Source organism: Mobula birostris, chromosome 3, assembly GCF_030028105.1.
Source record: "Mobula birostris isolate sMobBir1 chromosome 3, sMobBir1.hap1, whole genome shotgun sequence".
Lineage (NCBI taxonomy): Eukaryota > Metazoa > Chordata > Chondrichthyes > Myliobatiformes > Myliobatidae > Mobula > Mobula birostris.
Genome location: NC_092372.1, coordinates 223,598,403 through 223,615,021, shown reverse-complemented (window position 1 = coordinate 223,615,021; position 16,619 = coordinate 223,598,403).

Below are 16,619 nucleotides of genomic sequence, written 5' to 3'. Positions count from 1 at the left end.
ATACTATGTTCTCAGCTCCACATATTTCTGAATTGATTTTGTAAAGCTTTCTGCAGATATGGCAAATCCACAGAAACACACACAAAATGTTGGAGGAACTCAGGTCAGGCAGCATCTATAGAGGGCAATAACATTTTGGACCATCAGGACCAAATACTTTGACGACACAATTCATCCGATTGTAGCACTGCCCCTCAGCAACACTGGGCCTGAACACCCACTGAGTGGTGATCTAGTGTGTCAGGCCTAGACTCACACAGAGAGGAGAGCCTGACACCTCAGAATCAAATTTATTATCAGTGGCGTACGTATGCCATGAAATTTGTTGTTTTGTGGCAGCGATACAGTGCAAGTTCAAGTTTATTGTCATTCAACCATACCTCCAAATGAAACAACATTCCTCCAGACCAAGGTGCACAGCACAGTACATACAACTCAGACACAACACATAAAGTTATATTACAACAAATAAATAGTACAGTGCATTTATGACACAAGTTAAAAATAAACAGTATAACGCTACTAACAGATCAAACGTGATAAGCCAGGGTGGTGACAGAGAGTTCAGTAACAGCCTGGGGGAAGAAACTGTTTCTCATCCTAACAGTTCTTGAGCTAATGCTGTGGTTCCTCCTGCCTAATGGTAGGAGGTCAAAGAGATTGTGGGACAGATGAGAGGGATCCTTAGCAATGCTAAAGCTCTGTGTACACAGCACTCCTGGCAAGTATCTCAGATGGGTGGAAGAGAGACCCCGATGGTCCTCACTGCAATATATTAAAATATTATTATAAACTACAATAATAAATATATAAAATTGAATAAGTTGTGAAAAAAGGGAGCAAAATAATGAGGTAGTGTTGATGGGTTCACTGTCCGTTGGGAAATCTGATGGTGGAAAGGAAGAAGCTGAGATGTTAAGTGTGTGTCTTCAGGCTCCTGTGCCTCCTGTTGCCACATCGCAACAAATTCCATGACATATGCGAGTGATATTAAACCGGATTCTGATTCTCCTTCCTGGTGATAATAAGGCAAAGAGGGCATGTCCTGGGTGGTGGGGGCCCTTAATGAGGATTTGGAAGATGTCCTGGATGCTGGGGAGGCTAGTGCCCATGATGGAGCTAACTGAGTTTGCAGCTTTCAGCAGCGTTTTCCCATTCCGTGCAGTGGCCCCTCTACACCAGACGGTGATGAAACCAGTCAGAATGCTCTCCACGGCACATCAGCAGAGATTTGCAAACTTTGGTGACATTGTTTTAAAATGCTCACCTTCTAAAACAGGGTGAGACTGTAGTGACATGGGAAGAAATTGGTCACTATTCACTTGTTCAAGGTAACGATGAAGAATCACTTACAGTCCTACCAATACAAAACAATAACCTCCTTCCACACAACTAGTAGCAGAGAAAGAGAGATTTAGCCATGGTAGTATTTAAGCTATACATGAGTCTTCCGCCACTTCCTATCGCCTTTTACAACCACCATATTCTTACAATCCTTTCTTCCTCAGGTATTTTTTCCATCTTAGCCTTAACTCTCCCTGTACAAAGTGTCCACATCTCCTAATGGAGTAGCAGCACCTCATGTTCCACCTAGGTCATCTACAGTCTGGCAGCATGAATATTGCATTCTCCAATTTCAGGTAACCTGCTTCCCCGCGCCCCCCCCCCGTCCTCCTGATCTCCTACATCCCAGTTCCTCCTGCACCCACCCCAGCTTCATCACCCTGTTTCTTTCCCCTGTTCACCGCCCCCCCCGTCCTCCTGATCTCCTACATCCCAATTCCTCCTACACCCACCCCAGCTTCATCACCCTGTTTCTTTCCCCTCTCCCAACAACTCTGTCTGCCCGTCACCCACGCACTCCTCCCACTGGATCCCTTTCCCACACTGTCCCATCTTACCTCCCCACCTCCCTCTTTGGTTCCATCTTCCACCTTCCTTTCCCCTGAGATTCCACCATCCGCAGTCCTTTGACACCCCCACCTCTCACCCTATTTCTACTCTCCCTTCCTCCATCTGCCCATCACCCTTCTCACCTGCCAACTCTTGCTCCATCGCTTTCTCCCACCTCGTTATACTCACTATCTCCCCTCTTATCTTCCAGTCCTGATGAAGGGTCTCGACCTGAAATATCAACTCTCCATTTCACTCCTGACCCGAGTTCCAGGTTCCAGAATATGTAGTCTGGTGTGTCCCCAACTTCTCCTGATGGTAACACTTAAATCATTGGTTTTAACCAAATGACCTCTGAAGCTTTGCATCTTGGCAGCAAAATATACATTCAGTATACATTTCATAGTTTACACGTCCAATCTTCTAAACAGCAGCTGGGAAATTAGCTGAGATTGACATGTTTAAATGCATGTGCATTGTACACATGTACATTGTAGCCACAAACCTTTCATAAATCATTGTATTTAAAATATATATAAATTGTTCTATCTCATAAAGCACCCTACTTGAGGACAACCTGAGATCACAGAGAGGGATTTACAAGTGCTGCATTTTCTTTCGTCAAGTACAAGGATTTATTGGACCCACCTCTCTGCAAAGCATCCTCAGAACAACAGTCTACAACTGTGGGAGTCTGAGAGTATGGGGAAATGACCCAATGATGCTCAGGGCACCCCGTCTTCTCAGTCCTTGAAAGTTCATCTGAGGGCTTTACCCACAGGACGTGGAAACACACTGCAGTTTGTGTTGTCAAATTTCTTGTAGCACAGCCAGGAGCAGCCGTTAAATAAACTTGCCAGTGAGAGGCTCCTTGCTGACATTCACAATGCACTGCTGGGAACAGATGCTATTGAGATCCACCTTCGTGAAGCAGAAATGTTTTAAAAAAAAGATTGGAAGCTCCATTGAATTGTGAGCTTGGATTTCTTGTTGATAGGCATATCTGAAGATTAAGGCCCTGAGTTTAGATAAGCTCTATTCAATGCAGGCTGGGCCAAGAGGTAACTGGGGGCTCCAGACTGGAGGCAGGAGACATTGAAGATTTGTTATGTATCTTATTAACTCTCTGCCCCAGCCCTCTCTCCCTGTGCCCTCTCCCAAAACAAAGGAGGCCCTCCTCTCATCTATTCCCCCCACGCTCAGGTGTGTTAGACAAGAACCAGAGGTCGTGGATTAAGGGTGAAAGGTAAAATATTTAATGGGAACCTGAGGGACAGCTTCTTCACTCAGAGGGTAATGAGCTGCCAGCAGATGTGGGTTCGATTGCAACATTGAAGAGAGGTTTGGACAGGTACTTGGATGGGAAGGCTATAGTCCAGGTGAAGGTCAGTTCAGCACAGACTAGATGGACCGAAAGGGCTGTTTCTGTTTGTAGGGCTGTGTATGTACCCAGGATATGACAGTTGTTGCCCAGGCCAGCCGTGCCCCACTAGGGAGTGGTACCCCTTCCGCTCACAGCTCCTGGGACACAGATTAGCCAGGGTGCTGATGACTAAGGAAACCCAGAAATCCAGCTCACTGACCCAGTTTTGATGGACAGGGTTTCACTCCTGCCTCTCGATGATCTCCTCCTCGTCCACAGAAGTCACTCTGCCCGGCAGCAGGAGTGGCCTTACCCATCCCATATTCCAGTGCAATGGAACTGCAACAAGGTATAAGGTATTCAGACAAATCCCAACAGCTCCCAAGCATTTTGTCCTTGTGACATTTGGCTTGGGCATCAGAGTGAACCATTAGCCCCAAGCTTAAACTTCATCAGCTTTATACATCGAAACACACAGTGAAGTCAGACAGCGAGGATTGTGCTGGGGGCAGCCCTCCAGTGACACCACACTAGTGGCGCACACGGCTCACTAACCCTAACCCGTGCGTATTTGGGATGTGGGAGGAGGCTGGAACGCCCGGAGGAATTCTGTGCGGTCACAGGGAGAGTATACAAACTGCTTACAAACAGTGGCAGGAATGGAACCCCGACCTTAACAGCTGGCGCCGTGACTGCGCCACCCATTGGAGTCCTGCTCCTTGCTTCTTGGACCTTTACCGAAGAGTCCCACTGCTCTCAGGCGTGGCACGTTACTGTCCTCTTCAGAGTAACTTCAATTAGCCCCAGTAACAGGCCTAAATAACATGGATAAACAGAATTTTCAATATGTTCCAAGTAGTACTTCATCTCGTTTAGGTAATATTTTAGAAAATTTGAGCACAATTGGAAATTATGACAAGCAGAGGTTATGTGACATCTTGAGCAACTCAGAGTGAATAATAACCCAGTGGAAATTAGGAGACATGATATCTATTGAAATTTATTACAGCAAGAATGGTTTTAAAAAACTCTTCATAAATATGCAGTGTGACCATTGATATTTGGAGCAAATTTTGATACAGAGATACTCACAGAACTTTGAACTTCCCTTCATTAACAGTCCTGGTGTTTACAGTGACCATGACAGTACATGAATTGCCAATTTAATGAAACATTTTGACTATCACATCAAAGTAGTTTATATGTGTACATAAACACTCAAAATATCCTAAAGGCTGGGAAAATATACCAACAATAACACAATCACTCATGCAGTTAGAACTCCTGTGGCCCCTCACACTGAGAGGGCAGAGCCCAGCCTGACGCAGATAAAAGCTCTTTTAACGGCTCCCCCAACCCTTAACGTCACCTGCTCCTTCCTCTTCTCTTCACCATGTCCCCATGTCGTCACCATCCATTTTCACAGCCGCGTTTACAGCAGTAATGGCCTCTCCGTCATTGTGGGAAGCACACAGAGGCAGTCCTCACCCCGCAGCCGGGCATAGCTCATCTGAACAGATGCTGGCAGGGAGTGTCAGCGGAGTCAGAACTTAGAGCATTACAGCACAGTATTAAGCCCTTTGGCCCATGACGTTGTGTCTAGCTTTTAACCTACTGTAAGATCAATCCAACTCACCTCCCTATACGTAAAAAAAAATACCTCTGACAGCCTTCATTACTTTCCTCCAACATTTTAAAAGTATGTCCCCCCCTCATATTAGCCACTTTTACCCTGGGAAAAAGTCTCTGGCTGTCCACTCAATCTATGCCTCTTATCATCTTATACGCCTCTATCAAGTCACCTCTCTGCTCCAGAGAGAAAAACCCTTAACCTACCTACAGTACATAAGACATGTTCTCTAATCCAGGCAGCATCCTGGTAAAATTCCTCTGCACCCTCTCCAACACTTCCGCATCCTTCCTTTAGTGAGGTGACCAGAACTGATCACAATATTCCAAATGTGGTATTATAGAGCTGCAACATTACCTCACGGTTCTTGAAGTCAATCCCCTGACTAATGAAGGCAACCGCTCCACAGGGCTTCTTAACAACCTATCAACCTTCTCAGCAACCTTAAGTGATCTATGGACATGGAACTGAAGATCCCTCTGTTCCTCCACACTGCCAAGAATCTTGCCATTAACCCTGTACTCTGCCCTCAAGTTCGACCTTCCAAACAGAATCACTTCACACTTTTCCAGATTGATCTCTAGTTGCCACTTCTCAGCCCAACTCTGTATCCTGTCAATGCCCTGTTGGCAACTTTCCACACTATCCATATCTCCAACCAACCTTCCTGTCATCCACCCTTCCGCTTCCTTATCCAAGTCATTTATAAACAGGGGGTTCCAGAACAGATCTTGTACGGATCACCACTAGTGATCAGTTGTTTTATATATTTGGACCTTAAAGAGTTGCTGCCTCGAGCACCTTAATGCATGAAGGGATGGGGGACTATGCAGATGGAACCCAGTTATCACCCATTCTTCACTCCATGGGGTGTCAGATCTGAAGCGTGTTTGTGTCAGATCTTCCTATCCTCTGTGTGTTTTGTTGCAGTTGGGCCATGGTTTCTTACCGCTAAGAGGGACCTGCCTGGCCCAGGACCACAGCTGCCTGCTTCCCTTGTTCAGGTCTGCTGCACAGCCGCCGATTCTGGGCGTGAACACACAGAGTGTAACAAAGGAATGAGGGTGGCAATTGGGAGACCCTGTTTTCTCTCCCACTGAGATGCAGCATTGCCAGATGGTTTGCCCCCTCAGAGGACACAGTCCTAATGGAGGCCAATAGGATTAGTAGGTCAGCACAGGTAATGTGGGCCGAATGGCCTGTTTCTGTGCTGTACAACTCTGTGACCCTTGTCTTTTAATGTATAAAACAAATATAACATCTCCTCACAGAATAATCGTGTAAGGAAAATGAAGGTTTCTCATCCCACGGGAAAGCACATGAACAATTACCTGCATGTAAGGGGATTTTTTAAGGAGATTCTGATTATACAGTACATGTACCTTTGTAAATGTTTTGTTGTTTAATTTCACTGTAAAGTTTCTCCAATTTTATATGTTGACTTTGAAGAATTGAAATTTATTATTTATTAAGACGGATGTCAGCAGAAATACAGAGGGGTTGGCGAGGAAATATTGGATCTGCACCTGATCCCAAGTTGCTGGTGGACAGGAATGTTCAGGCACAGTGCTTGACCTTCGAGCTCAGGCTGGAGAGGGCTGACGGGGTTTAAAGCAACGTGTTGTGTCGGCCTGACTCTGTAATTAGAACACATGGAAATGTAGAGGCTCCATGTTGTGTGAATAATGAATAAACAAGTTAAGAAAGCCTTGCTTTGTTCAACTTCAGGTTTATTGCCACTTAAACATACACGTGTACACAGCTAAACGAAACCTTGTTCCTCTGGGGCCAAGGTGCAAAACACAGCACATCTCATCAGAATCAGGAAAGCTCAACAACTTTCTGAGGAGGCTAAAGAGAGCTGGACTGTGCACATCTATACTCACGTCCCTGCACAGACACGAGATTGACATCCTAATGTGCTGCATCACTACATCACTGCATGGTACGGAAACTGCACTGTGGCAGACAGGAAGGCTCTGCACAACAGGTAGTCAAAACTGCCCAATGCATCACCAACACCAGCCTACCCACCATCAAGGACATGCAGACAGAGAGGTGCTGGAAAAGGGTCAGTAACATCATGAAGGATCCCACCCACCCTGCTCCTGGACTATCTGTTCCACTCCCATCAGGGAGGAGGCTATGTAGCATCCACACCAGGATCACCAGACTCAAAAACAATTACTTTCCCCAAGCAGTAATGCTGATCAACACCTCCACCCACTGACCCACCCCTCCACACCCCCAACCACCACTACTTTATCATTTCCTGTCACAGTCACCTTATGTACAGACACTCCTGTGTCTAATGTCACTTTATGGACAGACACTAAGGCTGTCTACAAGAAGGGTCAGAGCCGTCTCTACTTCCTGAGGTGACTGAGGTCCTTTAACATCTGACGGATGATGCTGAGGATGTTCTACGAGTCTGTGGTGGCCAGTGCGATCATGTTTGCTGTTGTGTGCTGGAGCAGCAGGCTGAGGGTAGCAGACATCAACAGAATCAACAAACTCATTCGTAAGGCCAGTGATGTTGTGGGGATGGAAGACTCTCTGATGGTGGTGTCTGAAAAGAGGATGCTGTCCAAGTTGCATGCCATCTTGGACAATGTCTCCCATCCACTACGTAATGTACTGGGTGGGCACAGGAGTACATTCAGCCAGAGACTCATTCCACCGAGATGCAACACAGAGCGTCATAGGAAGTCATTCCTGCCTGTGGCTATCAAACTTCACAACTCCTCCCTTGGAGGGTCAGACACCCTGAGCCAATAGGCTGGTCCTGGACTTATTTCCTGGCATGATTTACATATTACTATTTAACTGTTTATGGTTTTATTACTGTTTATTATTTATGGAGCAACTGTAACGAAAACCAATTTCCCCCGGGATCAATAAAGTATGACTATGACTATGACTACCATACACTCAATCTATATATATAAGCGATCCTATGTATTTATATTTATTGTGCTTTTATTATTCTGTTCTTTATCTTATTGTGTTTTTTTCTCCCGCATCTGATCCAGAGTAATAATTATTTCATTCTCCTTTACACTTATGGACTGAAAATGACATTAAACAATCTTGAATATAGTAACTACGGTCCAGCAAATACAGTCACAAAATAATATTAGCACAAGTCCCAGAGTGGATTGGCCTGAAGATCTTGTGTCCTTTGTCCTGGTGACTGGAAGTCGCTTGTCTGCAGTGAGGAACGTGGGTCGCATCTCGCGCCAGATGTGGAAAACTGAAATAAAAAGAGAGATCAGAACCACTCAGCAAGATGGGGAACATCTCCGGAGAGTTCCTATTTCAGTGCCATGCATAAAAGCAAACAGCAGGTGTCATTAAAGAGCCAAAACACAAGCTGCTCCATTCACCCCTTCACCTCCCCTGTTTGGTTCCATTCACTGCCTTCCTGTCCCATCAGCTCCCACCATCTACACCCCTTTATCACCCCCACACCTCCCTCCTCCCAGCCTCGGTCTCTATCTCCACCCTCCCTCTCCCACCTGACTCCATCGACACAAAAGAATCAGCGGATGCTGGAAATCCGGAACAACACATACAAAACGCTGGAGGAACTCAGCAAGTCAGACAGCATCTCTGGAGAGGAATAAACAGTCAATGTTTTGGGCTGAGGCCTTTCATCAGGACTGGAAAGGAAGGGGGCAGAATAAGAAGGTGTGGGAGGGGAAGGAGTACCGACTGGCAGGTGGTAGGTGAGACCAGGTGAGGGGAAAGATAGGTGGATGGGTGGGGAACAGGTGATGATGTGAGAAGCTGGGCGGGAATAGATGGCCAAAAGAGATGACTTCCCAGTGGCCACCCATTTCAGTTTGACTTCCGATTCCCATTCTGACATTCTGCAAGGATGTGATCTGAGGCTTTATAAGACACTGGTGAGGCCTCACCTTGAGTATTGTGAACAGTTTTGGGCTCCTCATCTTAGAAAAGATGTGCTGGCATTGGAGAGGGTCCAGAGGAGGTTCACAAGGATGATTCCAGGGATGAAAGGGTTATCATACGAGGAACGTTTGATGGCTCTGGGTCTGTACTCGCTGGAATTCAGAAGGATGAGGGGGGATCTCATTGAAACCTTTCGAATGTTGAAAGGCCTAGACAGAGTAGATGTGGAAAGGATGTTTCCCATGGTGGGAGAGTCTAGGACAAGAGGGCACAGCCTCAGGATAGAGGGGCATCCTTTCAAAACAGATGCGGAGAAAGTTCTTTAGCCAAAGTGTGGTGAATTTGTGGAATTTGTTACGACATGCAGCTGTGGAGGCCAGGTTGTTGGGTGTATTTAAGGTAGAGATTGTTAGGTTCTTGATTGGACATGGCATCAAAGGTTACGGGGAGAAGGCCAGGAACTGGGGTTGAGGAGGAGATAGAAAAAAAATCAGCTGTGATTGAATGGCGGAGAAGACTCGATGGGCCAGATGGCCTAATTCTGCTCCTATGTCTTATGGTCTTATGTTGGTCCATGGCCTCCTGTACTGCCACAATGAGGCCAAACTCAGGCTGGGAAAGGTACACCATGTATCCCGTCTGGGTAGCCTCCAACCTGATAGCATGAACATCGATTTCTCCAACTTCCAGCAGTTTCTCCCTCTTGGTGGTGACAGCGTGCACAATAATAATGAATTCAACATTAAATACAGTGATGAGCACAAAGCAGCAGGCCGGTGCAAGGTTATGGGGCAGTGTGAGATGTTTTAAATAGAAATGTTAAAGTGGTAACTTTAAAGTAGAATTAAATACATAATTCTCCATAACTTCTACCATCTTCTACTGGATCCTACCACGAATCATATCTCCCGCCACCCTCCTCCCCTTTCCACAGCGATTGCTCTTTCCATGACTTCTTTGTCCATTTGCCCCACCCCACTAATCTCCCCGGCACTTATCCCTACAAGCAACAGAAATGTTACACCTGCCCATTCACCTCCTCCCTCTCCTCCATTCAGGGCCTCAAACAGGCCTTCCATGTAAGGCAACACTTCACCTGTGAGGCTTTCGGGATAGTCTATTGTATCCAGTGTTCTCAGTGCCACCTCCTCTACATCAGTGAGACCCAACGTAGATTGGGAGACAGCTTTGCTGAGCACCTTCGCTCTGTCTGCCACTAAAGGAGGGATTTTCCTTACCACCAGTTCTATTCTACTTCATATTCCCATTTCAACATGTCGGTCCATGGCCACCTCCTGCATTTTGTATGTGTCACTGAGGTTGAGTCAAGTTTTCAAAGACATGACAACATCACCAGGAAGGGGATGTGAAAGAGGTGAGTGGGGAAGAATCTGTTCTTGAGTCTTCTCCGCAAGGCTTTTGAGCTCCTGCATTTCCCCTGGAAGGTAGGAGAGAGAAGAGGGGAGAAGAAATACTCTGTGGATTGGTTCTGCCAAGTAGCCAGCTCCCACACACAGTCTTCTGTGCAGTGATTAAAAGCCACCCACAGTCTCCCAGAAGGACCCGGTCATATCTCCTCAGTCCTCCTGAGGAGATAGTATCAAAGGCTGGTATTACTGGATGTGGGAGGGACAGTGCATTTCCACCATTGGGGGGGTGGGGTTCTACTTTATGTTCCATTACAAGAGCAACCAGAGGCAAACGATGCATGCATTTGTGAAACTGAGAATTTTCCAATGAACCCGGTAAGTTTTAAGGATGTGTGGATAACAAGACCCTGGTGAGTCTCTTAGGGACTACAGTAGGAAGCAGATACCAAACCACCAGAATTCCCAAGTAATCGGACAGCGGATTATCGGAGTTTTATTGGACAGCGAAGGTGAAGGGCGCCACAGAAGCATAGTGGTCAGCGCCACACCATTACAGCTTAGAGTGTTCAGAGTTCAGAGTTCAGAGTTCAATTCCCACTGCTGCAGTGAGGAGTTTATACACTCCCCCAGTGGAATGCATGGGTTTCCTCCCACAGGCACACACGTCAGTAGGTTAATTGGTCATTGTAAATTGTCCTGTGACTTAGGCTAGGGTTAAATCGGTGGGTTGCTGGATGGTGCGGCTCGTTGGGCCTGAAGGGCCTGATCAACACTGTATCTCTAAATGAGTAACAAAAATAAATGTCCTTGGCTTTGTAGAATCACTTTAGAGTAATGGTGAGTGAAGTTATCCATGCTGGTTCAGGAGCCTGGCGGTTGAGGGGTAGTAACTGTTCCTGAACCTGGTGGCGTGGGGCCCAGGGCTCCTGTATTTCCTCCTGGTCGAAGCAAGAAGAGAGCATTGCCCAGATGGTGGGGGTCCTCGAAGATGGACGCTGCTGTCTTGTGAGAGCGTTCCATGTAAATGGTAGGGAAGGTATGCCCGTGATGGGCTGGGCTTATCCCCCATTTTCTCTGAGGCTTTCCATTCCCTGGACTTTATTCCCTGGAGCGTAGAAGAATGAGGGGAGATTTGATAGTATATAAAATTATGATGGGTATAGATAGAGTGAATGCAAGCAGGCTTTTTCCACTGAGGCAAGGGGAGAAAAAAACCAGAGGACATGGGTTAAGGGTGAGGGGGGAAAGTTTAAAGGGAACATTTGGGGGGCTTCTTCACACAGAGAGTGGTGGGAGTATGGAATGAGCTGCCAGATGAGGTGGTAAATGTGGGTTCTTTTTTAACATTTAAGAATAAATTGGACAGATACATGGATGGGAGATGTATGGAGGGATATGGTCCGTGTGCAGGTCAGTGGGACTAGGCAGAAAATGGTTCGGCACAGCCAAGAAGGGCCAAAAGGCCTGTTTCTGTGCTGTAGTTTCTAGGGTTCTATGGTCCTGGGAATTGGTGTTTCTATACCAGGCCAGGATGTAATCATTCAGGCTGTTCTTCTCTATAGAAGTTTGTCCAAATTTTAGGTGACATGTTGAATCTTTAAAAACTTCTAAGAAAGTAGAGATGAGAAAGTAGAGAGCAGAGTAGGGTCCCTTAGTGAATCAGAGTGGAAGCTATGTGCGGAGCCTAAAGAGATGGGGGAGATTTTGAACAATTTTGATTTTCACTAAGGAGAAGGATATTGAATTATGTAAGGTAAGGGAAACAGGTAGGGAAGTTATGGAAACAACAGGAATTCTGCAGATGCTGGAAATTCAAGCAACACACATCAAAGTTGCTGGTGAACGCAGCAGGCCAGGCAGCATCTCTAGGAAGAGGTGCAGTCGACGTTTCAGGCCAAGACCGTTCGTCAGGACTAACTGAAGGAAGGGTGAGTAAGGGATTTGAAAGTTGGAGGGGGAGGGGGAGATCCAAAATGATAGGAGAAGACAGGAGGACAGGAGGGGGAGGGATGGAGCCAAGAGCTGGACAGGTGATTGGCAAAAGGGGATACGAGAGGATCATGGGACAGGAGGTCCGGGAAGAAAGACAAGGGGGGGGCGACCCAGAGGATGGGCAAGAGGGAGAAAAACGAAAGTGAGAGAAAGAATGTGTGCATAAAAATAAGTAACAGATGGGGTACGAGGGGGAGGTGGGACCTAGCGGAAGTTAGAGAAGTCGATGTTCATGCCATCAGGTTGGAGGCTACCCAGACGGAATATAAGATGTTGTTCCTCCAACCTGAGTGTGGCTTCATCTCTACAGTAGAGGAGGCCGTGGATAGACATGTCAGAATGGGAATGGGATGTGGAATTAAAATGTGTGGCCACTGGGAGATCCTGCTTTCTCTGGTGGACAGAGCGTAGGTGTTCAGCAAAGCGGTCTCCCAGTCTGCGTCGGGTCTCGCCAATATATAAAAGGCCACATCGGGAGCACCGGACGCAGTATATCACCCCAGTCGACTCACAGGTGAAGTGTTGCCTCACCTGGAGGACTGTTTGGGGCCCTGAATGGTGGTAAGGGAGGAAGTGTAAGGGCATGTGTAGCACTTGTTCCGCTTACACGGATAAGTGCCAGGAGGGAGATCAGTGGGGAGGGATGGGGGGGACGAATGGACAAGGGAGTTGCGTAGGGAGTGATCCCTGCAGAATGCAGAGAGAGGAGGGGAGGGAAAGATGTGCTTAGTGGTGGGATCCCGTTGGAGGTGGCGGAAGTTACGGAGAATAATATGTTGGACCCGGAGGCTGGTGGGGTGGTAGGTGAGGACCAGGGGAACCCTATTCCTAGTGGGGTGGCGGGAGGATGGAGTGAGAGCAGATGTACGTGAAATGGGGGAGATGCGTTTAAGAGCAGAGTTGATAGTGGAGGAAGGGAAGCCCCTTTCTTTAAAAAAAGAAGATATCTCCCTCGTCCTAGAATGAAAAGCCTCATCCTGAGAGCAGATGCGGCGGAGACGGAGGAATTGCGAGAAGGGGATGGCGTTTTTGCAAGAGACAGGGTGAGAAGAGGAATAGTCCAGATAGCTGTGAGAGTCAGTAGGCTTATAGTAGACATCAGTGGATAAGTTGTCTCCAGAGACAGAGACAGAAAGATCTAGAAAGGGGGGGGGGGGAGGTGTCGAAAATGGACCAGGTAAACTTGAGGGCAGGGTGAAAGTTGGAGGCAAAGTTAATAAAGTCAACGAGTTCTGCATGCGTGCAGGAAGCAGCGCCAATGCAGTCGTCGATGTAGCGAAGGAAAAGTGGGGGACAGATACCAGAATAGGCACGGAACATAGATTGTTCCACAAACCCAACAAAAAGGCAGGCATAGCTAGGACCCATACGGGTGCCCATAGCTACACCTTTAGTTCGGAGGAAGTGGGAGGAGCCAAAGGAGAAATTATTAAGAGTAAGGACTAATTCCGCTAGACGGAGCAGAGTGGTGGTAGAGGGGAACTGATTAGGTCTGGAATCCAAAAAGAAGCGTAGAGCTTTGAGACCTTCCTGATGGGGGAGGGAAGTTATGGAAACTATGATGATTAAAGAAGAGGAAGTACTGGAGCTTTTAAGGAATATAAAAGTGGATAAGTCTCCGGGTCCTGACAGGATATTCCCTAAGACCTTGAGGGAAGTTAGTGTGGAAATAGCAGGGGCTCTGACAGAAATATTTCAAATGTCATTTGAAACGGGGATGGTGCTGGAGGATTGGCGTATTGCTCATGTGATTCCATTGTTTAAAAAGGGTTCTAAGAGTAAACCTAGCAATTATCGGCCTGTGAGTTTGACGTCAGTGGTGGGTAAATTGATGGAAAGTATCCTTAGAAATGATATATATAATTATCTGTATAGACAGGGTCTGGATTAGGAACAGTCAACATGGATTTGTGCGTGGAAGGTCATGTTTGACAAATCTTATTGAATTTTTTGAAGAGGTTACTAGGAAAGTTGATGAGGGTAAAGTGGTGGATGTTGTCTATACGGACTTCAGTAAGGCCTTTGACAAGGTTCCACACAGAAGATTAGTTAGGAAGGTTCAGTCGTTCCGTATTAATATTGAAGTAGTAAAATGGATTCAGCAGTGACTGGATGGGAAATGCCAGAGAGTAGTGATTGATAACTGTTTGTCGGATTGGAGGCTGGTGACTAGTGGTTTGCCTCAGGGATCCGTACTGGGTCCAATGTTCTTTGTCATATACATTAATGATCTGGATGATGGGGTGGTAAATTGATCAGTAAGTATACAGATGATACTAAGATAGGTGGAGTTGTGGATAATGAAGTAGGTTTTCAAAGCTTGCAGAGAGATTTAGGCCAGTTAGAAGAGTGGGCTGAAAGATGGCAGATGGAGTTTAATGCTGATAAATGTGAGGTGCTACATTTTGGTAAGACTAATCAAAATAGGACATATATGGTAAATGGTAGGGCATTGAAGGATGCAGTAGAACAGAGGGATCTAGGAATAATGGTGCATAGTTCCCTGAAGGTGGAATCTCATGTGGATAGGGTGGTGAAGAAAGCTTTTGGTATGCTGGCCTTTATAAATCAGAGCATGGAGTATAGGAGTTGGGATGTAATGTTGAAATTGTACAAGGCATTGGTGAGGCCAAATTTGGAGTATTGTGTACAGTTTTGGTCACTGAATTATAGGATGTCAACAAAATAGAGAGAGTACAGAGAATATTTACTAGAATGTTACCTGGGTTTCATCACCTAAGTTACAGAGAAAGGTTGAACAAGTTGGACCTTTATTCTTTGGAACGTAGAAGGTTGAGGGGGGAATTTAAAATTATGAGGGGGATAGATAGAGTTGACGTGGATAGGCTTTTTCCATTGAGAGTAGGGAAGATTCACACAAGAGGACATGAGTTGAGAGTTAAAGGGCAAAAGTTTAGGGGTAACATGAGGGGGAACCTTACTCAGAGAGTGGTGGCTGTGTGGAACGAGCTTCCAGCAGAAGTGGTTGAGGCAGGTTCGATGTTGTCGTTTAAAGTTAAATTGGATAGCTATATGGACAGGAAAGGAATGGAGGGTTATGGGCTGAGTGCAGGTTGGTGGGACTAGGTGAGGGTAAGAGTTTGGCACGGACTAGAAGGGCCGAGATGGCCTGTTTCCGTGCTGTAATTGGATATGGTTATATGGTTTATGTGCTGCTATGCCTTCTTTCTGATGGCACCTTGGTGCTGGTCCCTGGACTGGACAGATCCTGTGCTAGGGAGTTTAAAGTTACTGACCCTCTCCACCTCCGATCCCCTAATGAGGACCCCTGGTTCATGGAGCCCCGGTTTCTTCCCCCTGTAATCAGTAATCATCACGTTGGTCTTGCTGACATTGAGTGAGAGGTTGTTGTTGTGGCACCATTCAGCCAGGTTTCCAGTCTCTCTCCCACACGCTGCTTCAGCACCATCTTTGGCCAACAACAGCAGTGTCATCAGCAGACTCGAATATGGCACTGGAGCTCTGCTCAGACCACTGTAAGCGAGTAGAGCAGGGGCAAAGCAGCCAGCTCCCCTGGTGCACCTGTGCTGAGGGAGATCGTGGAGGAGACTTGGAGGGAAATATTGTGTGAGGTCATGTTAAGGTTTCGCGGGTCAGTTCAGTGGGGAAGAAGCTGTTATTGAACTTGAAAGTCTTCGACCTCCTGGCTGATAGCAGCATCGAGAAGAGACCGTGAACCTGGATGGTGGGGTCCCTGATGAAGGGTCTTCTACTCTTCATTCCCCTCCACAGGCGCTGCCTGACCTGCTGAGTTCCTCCGGTGTTTTGCGTGTGTTACCCTGATCGTGGGGCACCACCTTTTCAGAAGTCCCTGATGGAGGAAAGAGAAGTACGGCGACAGAACTGGCAGAGTCACACAGTGCAGTGGGCTTAGCCTGTGGGGAGGGGGAATAACCATTGAACAAAAAGGCAGCCCATAGATTAGTGGTGGGAAGGGCAAAGGGTGGAGACAAGGAGCCTTTGGCAGTCTGAACACATAACAGGCAGATAATATACAGTACGGTCAGTGGCCAGTTTATTAGGTAACAATAAAGTGGCCACTGAGTGTATGTTCATGGTCATCTGCTGCTGTAGCCCGTCCAATTCAAGGTTCGATATGTTGTGCGTTCAGAGATGCTCTTCTGCCCACCATTGTTGTAACACATGGTTATTTGAGTTACTGTCACCTTCCTGTCAGCCTGAACCAGTCTGGCCATTCTCCTCTGACCTCTCTCATTAATAGACAAGAGAAAATCTGCAGATGCTGGAAATCCAAGCAACACACACAAAATGCTGGAGGAACTCAGCAGGCCAGGTAACTTCTATGGAAAAGAGTAAACAGTCAATGTTTTGGGCCAAGACCCTTCATCAGGACCAATTAACAAGACACTTTAATGCAAATGTCTTTCATTAACAAAGCATTTTCACCCACAGAACTCACTAGATTTTTTTTTGT